This window comes from Solanum pennellii, chromosome 4 (assembly GCF_001406875.1).
Source record: "Solanum pennellii chromosome 4, SPENNV200".
In the NCBI taxonomy this organism is placed as follows: domain Eukaryota; kingdom Viridiplantae; phylum Streptophyta; class Magnoliopsida; order Solanales; family Solanaceae; genus Solanum; species Solanum pennellii.
In genome coordinates this window covers 57,214,252-57,225,830 of record NC_028640.1, presented here as the reverse complement: position 1 = coordinate 57,225,830, position 11,579 = coordinate 57,214,252, and positions in this window count along the sequence as shown.

Genomic DNA, 11,579 nt, shown 5'->3' with positions numbered 1-11,579 from the left:
CAACGAATCTAGTTAAATAATTCAACTGTCTCATTTTGCATATATGTCCCGGCCCATATTTCTCTCCACAACGGAAACACAACTGATTCGACTTCCTAAACTAAACTTCAGAAGTAAGTCGGTAAGGCCATTCCTGTTAACCATCGCATTAGATGTTTTTCCTACTCCCTGCACAGTCGCCGGCAACACTCGGTTCACTGTTTCGTGAAGCTTCGATAGCCATTTCCTTCATCTTTGCTTTCTTTACAGCTTCTTTCAACGTCCTTGGTTTGAACATTTTAACCGCAAATATAATTTCCTCCTTTAAAGCTCCAATAAAACTAGATAGGAAATGAGCTTCATTCAAAGCCGGATTTCATATAAGCATTTAAGCTTTAGGATCTTCAAATCTCCCTAAAAACTCATCCATAGTACCGATTAGTTGTAGCTTGTTAAACTCTTCCACCACATCACTTACTACAATTTCTCCAAACCTGCTGATCAAATCCTCTTTAAACTCGATCCAATTCGGTATTCCTCCGCTTAACACCATCGACTGATACCAGACTTCGGCAACATCAGTCAATTACAAAGCAGTCATTTCTACCCTCTGTTCATTACCTACTCTGTATTGTGTAAAAAATCTCTCACACTTTCGAATCCACACCTTCGGCTGTTGACTAGCGAAACTAGGTAATTCCCACCTAGGTAATGTCACTGCATTCGGCTAAACTCTATTGCGATTATCCCCATTCGGAATAGGTAGTAAACCTGCTCCCACATTCGGAACCACCGGAGCTCTTTCCAGCACTCCTCTCCAAAATTAAATATAATGCTCCTTGAATTCCAGTTTGAGCATTGCGTACTTCCTCTTGTGAATTCAGCAGATCGGCGAGCATTTAATCGTGCCTTGCTATCTTATCCTCTTTAATCTTTCAGCGTGTGCCCTCAGCCATTACACAGGTTCAAAGGCTCTGATACCAAGTATTATGATCTTTCTAAGATCACAAGCTCAATCCACCAACAAAATCAAAAAATGCAGAAAAAACAAACTGTAGAATTTATTGATAATCGAAGTCCTTTATTACAACTAATGAAACTAACAATTATGGAACCTACTGCTACGCCATTGATGATCTGCAAGGAAAACAAGAAGAAGAGAAGAAGAAGAAGAAGAAGAACGAGAAGAATTTGGATCGAAGAAGAGAGAGGGAAGCAGAGAAGAGAATTGGTGTGACTTACCTATTTTCAGTTATATCTTCTCTCTCTTCCAGCAAGACTATTTATAACAACCTCCACCAACAACCTGTACCCACTTGTCATAATCCTCACCCTCACCTTTCATTAATCAACTTCCAATCCCAACCGTTCATTTTATATTTCTGTTAACCTTCCGATTTCCTATTATTTCCTACCTAGATTCAAGGATCGAATCTCTGCAACCCCATACTTTTATATCTTTAACTGCAGTTCATAACATTTAAAATAAAAAACAAAAAAAAATTCCTTGGAAAGGACAGAAAGCTGGTCGGAGTTGATGATGGGTATTGCGTAAAACCATCTGTATTCATTTCATTATGGTGTTTGTGGTGGATCTAATTACCTGCACATGTTTTCATCCTCACTACCATTTCAATCTTCTCTCAGTATTCTTCAATTTTATTATAAATTTGTTTTCAAACGTTTATTGTGGTCAAATTTTGCTGACTTCGTTGCTATTTGTGATAGGTATTGATGTATTTTGAAATTGACAGCAATAGCGTGAAAGACTTGGTATTGTGGACTTGATGATTGCGGTAATGGTGTAGGTAGTGGTGGTAATGTTGTGAATTTGATGACAGCGGCAATGGAGGAACATAGTGAAGAGTAGTTGGTGAATTGTGGTAGACTTTGTGAAATATACGGTGGTGGAATTGTGAGGGAGATAAAGGTTGGGGTGGGTGGTTTTTAATTTTTAAAAAATATATAAAAATAATGTTTTGACACGTGGAGGTGCGTATAGCATACCTATCTTTAAAAGTGTGGTTCTAGACTTCTAAGGGGATATTAAATTCACTTAAAATGAGTTAAGGGGGTAAATTATTACCCGTAAAGTTAAAGTGCTAAAGTGAGTTTTACGAACAAGTTTAGGGGGGTTTCTTTTATGTATTTTCTCTATATATAAAGTACATTTTAGCTTTAAGGAAACATAGTAAGATTTTACAACAAATTCAGTTCAAAGGAACTATTCTGAGCACGGTCTCATTTGACTCAAACAAAAAGATAGTTCATCCATATATGTTCATATCAATATATATAAATTATTTGGGAGGACTATTTAGCACCGAATAAACATGAGTTTCAAATACTCAAAGTTTCAAAACGACATTGTCATGGTAGGATAAAGGTCATTCGCGAGTTGAGGTTGACCAATTTAGCCAAATATAATGTGCTCAGTTAGTGGATCCACATCAGACATACAAGTTCTATATGCAAGGTACGAGACATCCCTACCAACTAGATTATACGTTGAACACCATAACTCACATGGTGTATGTCGGTTTCTAAGAAACTCTCCACTTTAAATATCTTATACATTTATGCTTTGAACTAGCATTAACATTTATGCAATTATATATATGGTGATTTCTTAGATTTACTGTGTTAGACATGTGTTCGGCTCAAAGCCATAGGAACAGATTTATATTAGGTGATAAAATGTGCTTTAACAATATTTGCACACCATTTTACGTGTGTCTACTTCTCAATCTAACGTATTCTGCTATCATGTTTCAGTTAGTCAATGTTAGGACATGTCCCTTTCAATTGAAAATCTTATTTTATTCGATTCGTTTGACTGATTTTAATATATCTTTAGAGTCTTTCTTCAATTCAGTATATTTAATTTTTATTTAGCTATTTTATATATCATATATTATATGTACTGATGTCATTCAGTACAGCGTCAATTTATTATGTAAATTCAAGTACTATGGTTCAGCAGCAAAAACATCATAAGGATTCACCTTTCATCTAGCATTTGTGAGGTATCTTTGCTTTCAGTGATTCCAGTTAGAGTATATAATAGTTGTTTTGTGTTTTTAATAGAGTGTATTTAGGTAAATAAGGATCTTGTCCCGCTAACCTATCATCACTATATTATAGGCTTCACGAGCTAGTTGAGTTATAGTTTTCACATTATATTATCACAAATACATATTTTTACAAATTTCATATTGTTAACAATAAAGTTATTGAGTTCATTTCCTAAGTTATTGCATGATCATCTTTTAAAAGCTTTCAAACAATGTTATATTGTCATGGGCAGATTTATGTTGATGGAAGGGGTGACACATGACACGGCTTCGTCAAAATATTTTACTATATATACATATATATTTATTTAAAAAAATAACAATATGATTATTTAAAATGAGACAACATATAACAATTGGTCACAGCTCGGTCGGTTGAGGCGTAGGGCATCGCGAGATTGATTCCGAGCTAAGTTTTATTTTTTTCTCTCTCTCAGATTTAGTTTTAAAGTAAAATTTATTTTAGAATTGAAATAGACTTAAAATCTTCGAATTCTTTATGCATTAGAATTATAGTTGAATAAAATAACTATTGACTCCTTATATTTATGTTATATATTTGTGACTTGTGAGTTTTTTCAAATTCTCTTAGTTTATGTTTATTAATCATCGTCATTTGATTTTCTCGAATCTCCACATCATTTTACTATTTTTTTTTTTAATTTATTTTTAATTATGTTCTTAAAGTTATATTTTTATGTATTCATAATAATAATTTTATTCTTTCTATTTTCTTGTTACACTGAAATAATTTAAGATTCATTCAATTAATTACATGTGTCCGCAGTCAGCTATTATTTGGTGCTCAGTTACTAATATTCTAAAAAAATAAAATTCAAACGTATCAAACTAACGGTAACAACTTAAGTTTCAACTGATTTGGATGAATGAGCTAATGAGTAAAAAAATATTAACGAAATTATTGGAGGCTTAAAGAAAAAGCTTCATTTAAATGGTGACACCGCATCCAAAGTATAGGCTCGAGGTATGACACATAAAAATCGTTGTTTATCCCCTCCTCATTGTTAAGCATTCTGATGCTCAAGGAAGACATTGTACCATTTATTTCATAAAGGGAAAAAGGTCTGAAAAATCTTTCAACTTTAGCTGAAATTACTGTTATGATATCAAATTTTATGGAGTAGTGCATGGGGTAAAAGATTTTTTTCAAAGTTTGATATCGTAACAGTAATTTTGGCCAAAATTTAAATATATTTCAGACATTTATCTCTTTTATAGACGAAATTAATGGTAATGCGCTTGAGACTTTTGTACATTGATATGTTAAACCGAGGCAAAAACATAAATCGCATAAGTTGTGGGCCCATTTAACCTTTTCCCTTATGATCTAATTATTATGAATTCAAATATTAATTTCCCTTTTTAGTTTCAATTTTCAAAACAGTTTCAGCAACTAGAAATTAATTTCACACCCTTTATCTTAAGTGTTCTTTGGCTAATTGTGTATTATATTATAGATTTATTGAAGCAATAGCTCTTAAATTAGAACTTGCCTAATCTGGTTTTCTTGATAATAGGAACAAAAGCAAACAATATTTATTTGCTTTTTCCCCTTTTGGATCCAGAAAAGTGTCCCTAAATATAGCTTATTATAAATTACATAGGTTAATAATCTTGGCTCCTGCATTTGCTACATTAAATTTAAAAGATGGATTTCATTTAACTCAAAAATAACTATTATAATAGTGTGTGTATATTGAAAGTTAGTTAATAAAAAGGCATAAGTACACAAATAGCTACTTCTAGGTTCTGTTTAAAAAATAATCAACGTTTGTAATATTGTTATAATTTAGTCATTTGTATTAGATATGAGATATTCAAACTTTGTATTTCGTGTCTTACTTAATTAATAATTGATAAATCAATATATATTTATATAAATAAGGATCATAGACAAGGTGATGTATCACCTCTCATGACCTTCATTTGCATTCAGTTTTTTTCTTCTTTTTTTTGTTTTATTTAAATAAATTAATTATTATATCATAAAAAAAATTACTTAAATTTATTACAGATAAATATTTTATTAATGGAGGATCATTTATAACAGAAACTCTTCATATTTTTCAATTTATTTATCTCACTTATAATAAAAGGAGAAACATAATTTATTTATTTTTGAGTTTTTTTAATTTAAATTAATTATCTAATTATAAAAATATGTTACTTTATTTATACAAATAAATATTTTATTAATGTAGGAATATTTTTATTTAAAAAAACTCTATATATTTTTTTTATATTTGTTTTTCTCACTTCTAATCATGAAATCATAATTAAAAAAATTTACATCTTAATTATGTTTATTTTTATTTTTTAATTTATTCATCGGGAGTTACTACCCATGACTTTCCGCTCTTTAATTTTTACTTTTAATAATATTCATAACTCTCATAATTTTTATGTCGATAACCTCTAAATTAAATTCATAAGTTTATGATGTGTTATAGTATTTCTTTATTTTGCCTATAAATTTATAGTTTCATGAAGATTCACATTCACAATTATCCTTTCTTTTTTCATCATATAGGTTTGGTTTGTAACAAAAAAGTACATGAAGGTAAGAAATATTTCATTACAAATATTATTTTTTATTTCCTCTATTTTTGTATATATAAATTCGTATTTGGTTTGTAAATGAAACTAACATGTAACAAAAAAAGTACATGACGTTAATAAATATATCATTCTCAAGTCCTTATTTTTTCATTTCCTTTATTTTGTCTATATAAATTCATATTTATTTTCATGAAGACTCGCATACAAAGTTATAATTTCTATTCTTCATCATACTTGTTTGTGAATTAACTAACATGTAACCAAAAAAAGTATATGAAGGTAAGATATATTTCATTCTAAAGTCTTTCTTTTTATTTTTATGTACTTATACATGTTTTTTTAATATATATATTTTTATGTTTGTATTGTAATTATCAAGTAAGTATGATTAAAAGAATCTCTGTAATTCTTAACAATGTTTTGTCCGTATGATTGCTCTTTCTGATAGTTAGTTTTCCAAATATAATATAATTTGATTATAATTTTTGTTAGATTTCAAGAAAAAATTATTATTTAGTATTGTTAGTACTATTGAAAAGATAATATACAAATATATTAAATATAGTTTATATTTCATTCTTTCTTTTGATATAATTATTTTTAATTGGTATATGATTTTTTTATTGAGTTGGTTGAACATAATGAAGAGTTTGACATATGGATCAAAATATGATGGTGGATCTCTTTGCAAAGGAAGATGGTAGAAGAAAAAAAAATGAAGCATAATTAGAGATTATTTTTCCACTTTGAATTGTATTAGCAACTCAGTTACTTTTGCTAGAGTTTTTTTAAATTTTGATTTATATAAATAATTTAGCTAATGTATTATATTGTCAATGCTAATCATTTGGTCCTTTAGCATTCTACTTTCTCTTTGTTATGAAAAAAATTAATATAATTATTATTTTAACAATAACAACAAATTTATGATGACTAGTTTCAGTTTTATTATAATTATAAGTAATTGAAAAATAATATATTATTTTCATGATGTCATTTTTAGTGTATGTAAGAATCTGTCACGGTTCTTTTTGCTTTGAAATGTATTTATATTTTTTATGTAATCACCAATTATTATATTTTCTCAGTTCCTTTTTGCATTTTCACCCCTTATTTTTATTTATTTATTTTACAAATAAAATTAATACATAATTAGTAATACATTTAATGGCTAATAAAATTATACATTTGAATTATGTATAACTCATGTCTCTTCATCTTACTTGTAACGTTTAATATTAAATATGATTCATAACTTTATATGTTTCATTTTTCGTAATTCTAATAAATATTTAATTAATGTTTACAAAATTATAATAAGCAAATGTAATAATAAAAAAAAAAGTCAATTTTGTTTTGACGAAATCAGAGTGAATAGAACATTAGTACTCCTACAAAAAAAAGAGAAAATTAAAACAAATAAAACATTTTCAACCTAATACAATATATTGTTATTTGAATATACTATCTCTTGTTCCATTTACTTCACCACAGTAAATATTTTGTTTTAATATATACACATACAAAATAAATAAATATATTTGATATATTTAAAAAAGTCTATGATATCGCAGACGAGGAGAAATATTAATATTATATATATATTCGACACTAATCTAAATATTATATATTTTATATTATTATTTTATAAATATTTTATATAATCGCGCGAAGCGTAAATAATTTCACTAGTTACAATATATTTTTGGGGGATGGGAGTTGGGGATTACATACTTGCTTAGAATGGAAATGGTATGAAACAAATTTAATAATCAAAACGATTAATATTTAAGATCAAAAATAGTATCATAAATTAAGTTACACATTGACTAGGAATTATTCTTCAACTACACGCTTTGGATTATTAACTGAACTTCTGAGTTATAATGATAACTTCTTGTTTTATTCTTTTGAAAATGGAAAAATTATGTGGTTAAATAAATTTTTATTATTTAATTATTTATTATAGTTATAATTTTTTATAATTACTATTCGCAATTAATATTATATATTAATTACGTGGGTTGATTTTGAATTTGTATAATTAGCTATGTTTGTATATGCATAATTCGCCAGAATACACAAATACATATGTATAATATATAATAATCTAACATATATATATATATATATATAAAGCGATCCCTCGTATTTTTCCCATTTCGTTGAGAATCGATTCTGAGCTAAAGCCATTGGCTAGTAAAGCGCCCTCCGTTTGTTTTTCTAAAAAGAATTGTTGTTCCAACGTAGTGTTTATTTGCCCTTCTGTCCAGTTTTTTCCGATCACACGATTCACCTCTCTCCCACTCTCTGCCCTCTCTCGATCACTTCTCTCCTCCCTCTCCCCATCTAGTTCGTCTCTCTCCTCCCTCTCTCAATCTCGCTTGTTATATATACAAATCCATATGTATAATATAAAATTATCTAACTGATAAACATATACAATTCACCTCTCTCCCACTCTCTGCCCTCTCTCTCGACTCTCTCCCACTCTCTGCCCTCTCTCTCGACTCTCTCCTTCGTATAACATATAGCTACGAATTATAATAATCAAACTATAAATATGGAGAACAATTAGACTATTTTTGAGTGGCTATATGTCAATTCCTCTTTAAAAAATGACATGCAATAAAGTAGAACGGAAATAGATAGGGCATGCAATATTATCAAGTCCATAACCTGGTTCTGAAGAAGTTATTAAGAGTTTTGTTTGGAAAATATGTTTGGAAATTAAAATAGTATTTGATAATATATATATATATAATAAAATATTTGGTGAAATCAAGAATATTTAATTATAAACTGAGTAGTCATTGAGAATGACTAACTTCTAATATTTTTGCTGATTTTATCGAACCAAAGAACTTACCTTCTTCGATTTTATAAAAGTTACCAACCTTGTGCTTTCGTATCAATTCTTCTATCAATATGATTCCAAAAATACTTCATCTATTTTATGTCAAAATAATTTAGGTTAAATTGTAGAGTTGTTTAGTGGAATTTATCCTTGACTTTAATTATATTCCCTCTCTTGAAGTAAGTTCTAACCTTAATGAGAGAATGAATAACTCTTTAATCATTTGGAAGAAGTAATTTTTCCGTTAATTTTTACTAGCTCATTTTTAATCTTTGCATGTCCTTTAAGAAAATTACGATTAATATTAGTATTTTATTATACTAATTTGGATAAATTACTTGTATACACATCTTTATTTTTCATAATTTTTATTATTCTCTAAAAAAATTTATTTTTTTTAATTCTCAAGTCAACAAGATACATAAATATCACAATCTTAATATACGATTTTCTTCCTTTTTCCACTCCTTTGATCTCTCCCTAATTTCATTCCATAATCTTATCAGTTACAATTTTCATATTAATTTGATTTACAAAAGGATTCTCTCTTTACTAAATCAAATTTAAACTACTCAATAGTTGTGTTCTTCGATTTTATTTTTTCTTCTTCATTATTTCCTAATAAAGTGTGTCACCTCCGTAGTCGTCTTCTTCAATTTTATTTTTTTTCTTCTTATTTTTTGATACATACGGATTAAGATCCTTATTTTAGTATTGTAATTACTCAACTAGTCGAAGAAGCATGCATCTAGGACTTCTAAATAGATTGTGGAAAAACGCTCAAAAAGACCAAAAAAATTGATCTACTGGTGGCCTTGGTAAGGACTTTAGATCGAGATCCATGAATGATGTCTATGTTAATAGTTAAAAAAAAAAAGATTCAAGGGTAAATATAGAAAAAAAATGGATGTATATTTATCTTCTAAAGTGAATGTTGAGAAGGAGAAGTCGAAATAGATCAAGTTGTTGATTTTCTTGTTCATCTAATTCTGATATATATGGGTTTAGATTTCTAATGTATCTTGTTGTTTTTGTTTCTTAAATTAATATATACCTTAATTTCGACATTATTATACATTACAATTTCATCATGTACAATGTATCGTGTTTAAATACTAAATTATTCTTATGATTATAGTTTGGGATACATGAACTGTTTTTTAATGTATCTAGTTAACTTTGCTTCTCAAATTAATGTATAATGTTTTTGTTTCAACACTTCGATACATTACGATTTTATCATGCACAATATATCGTGTTCAAATATTCGTTTTGATACATAAACTTAATTAGTTTTCATATTTGATACAAAATTTCTACCAAATGTATCATGTATCTAGGTGTTGCTATGTATCTTCTATCCTGTTCAAATTTAGAAGGATATGTATAAGTACACAATACATGATACATTAAAGTGTCACACAAATATGTATCAGATTCATAAATGGTGATAAGTAAATGTTATTATCAAAAGTTTATTTAGTTTGAGGCAATATGTGAAGATCTTGAAGATCATGTACACAATATTCTGTCATTTAAACAGTGCTTTATCAAATACCCTTTTATCAAACAAAATTGTACAAATTGCGTTAGATACACAATTTTACAGCTATGAAATCATATAATTGATACATGATACTCTATTTATCGGATACACAACATTTTATTTTTGCATGAGCAAATACACAATTTTTTGGCCATGATATGTAAATTTGAATTTATACTAATGATATCTGATACGCAGAAACTACAGAAAGTTATGTATCAATCTCAAACCTAACATTTGTATGGTCAACAATTACTTATTTAATCTATCTAATAGAAATACAAAACTTATCAATTTAAACTAGATACATAAATAGTAATGTATTTATAAATCTATCCATATCAAAAACAAAATTCAAAAAAAGGATTACGCAACATTACAGAAGGTATTTATGATCTATCAAAGCTATGCATCTCTTTAGCATTTGTGTTTGTTGTACAATGCATAACGAATACATTAAAAATCCCAACTCTTGTTTCTTCACCTCAACAATGTATTAGATCTCCAAATTTTTTAAAAACTTATCGATCTTTAATTCAACTGCAATGGTTGATTAGAGATTCACAAATCAATATTTTGACCAACAACAATTTCATCACTTTTGTGTCGATCATACCTCACCTCACTTTCTCATATTTTGAAATGTCTCAACAAGCTCGACATGTTCAAGTTGTATTAGTACAATTTATCGACAAGTTTGATTCAAAAAGTTGAGATTTTTTTAAAAAGAATCAGAAGAAGAATTTTGGGATACATTAACTAGATTTTAATGTAATATGAAATACAAATTCAAATGGACAGTAACTTCTTTGATCATCTCCTACTATGGTTCCCACGATTGAGATGGGATGAAGAGGAGGCCAAGCAACATAATCAACATTTTCCTATGATTTCCTTCTGCTATATATCGGATTTTCAAGTTCTTCCTCATTTCATCGATATACTGCGATGGTGAATTTGAGATTCACACAAAATTATTTGTCCAACAACTGTTCATTATGTATCTTATCAAATTTTTGATAAATTTGAATGATTATTTGATAAACATGAGACAATGAATAGAAAAAAAATGAATTTTGAATTTGTTGATTCTGAAAGGATTTGCATCTGACTGAATATTTGAAAGAGAATTGATGAAAGAAAATTTGAATTTGAATTGATTGAAGTTGTTATCATTTGGGAGAGATTGACATCAAGTTAATTAGCATGATTTGGGGAAGTCACATTCAAAATGGATTCTCTTTTCTTTAAAAGTGTAACTGAATTTATTTTAATGTATCGAAATTTACGTATCCATCTCGTTTCCTATGTATTCGGATAGCACTTATTTTGAGGGATTTTTGTAAATTGAAAAATAGTAGTGATAGTGTAATTTAGGTCATTACACTATGAGATTTAGGTAAGTTATACTAATAATTTTATTAATTGATCCATAGTTTTACTGTTTTAAGTCTTGAGAAATAAGTAATTAGTCTTGAAAGTAAAATAGAAAAAAAAAATCTTGATATATTAAAAGTGACGGGCAAAAGTGTAAGACTATTTT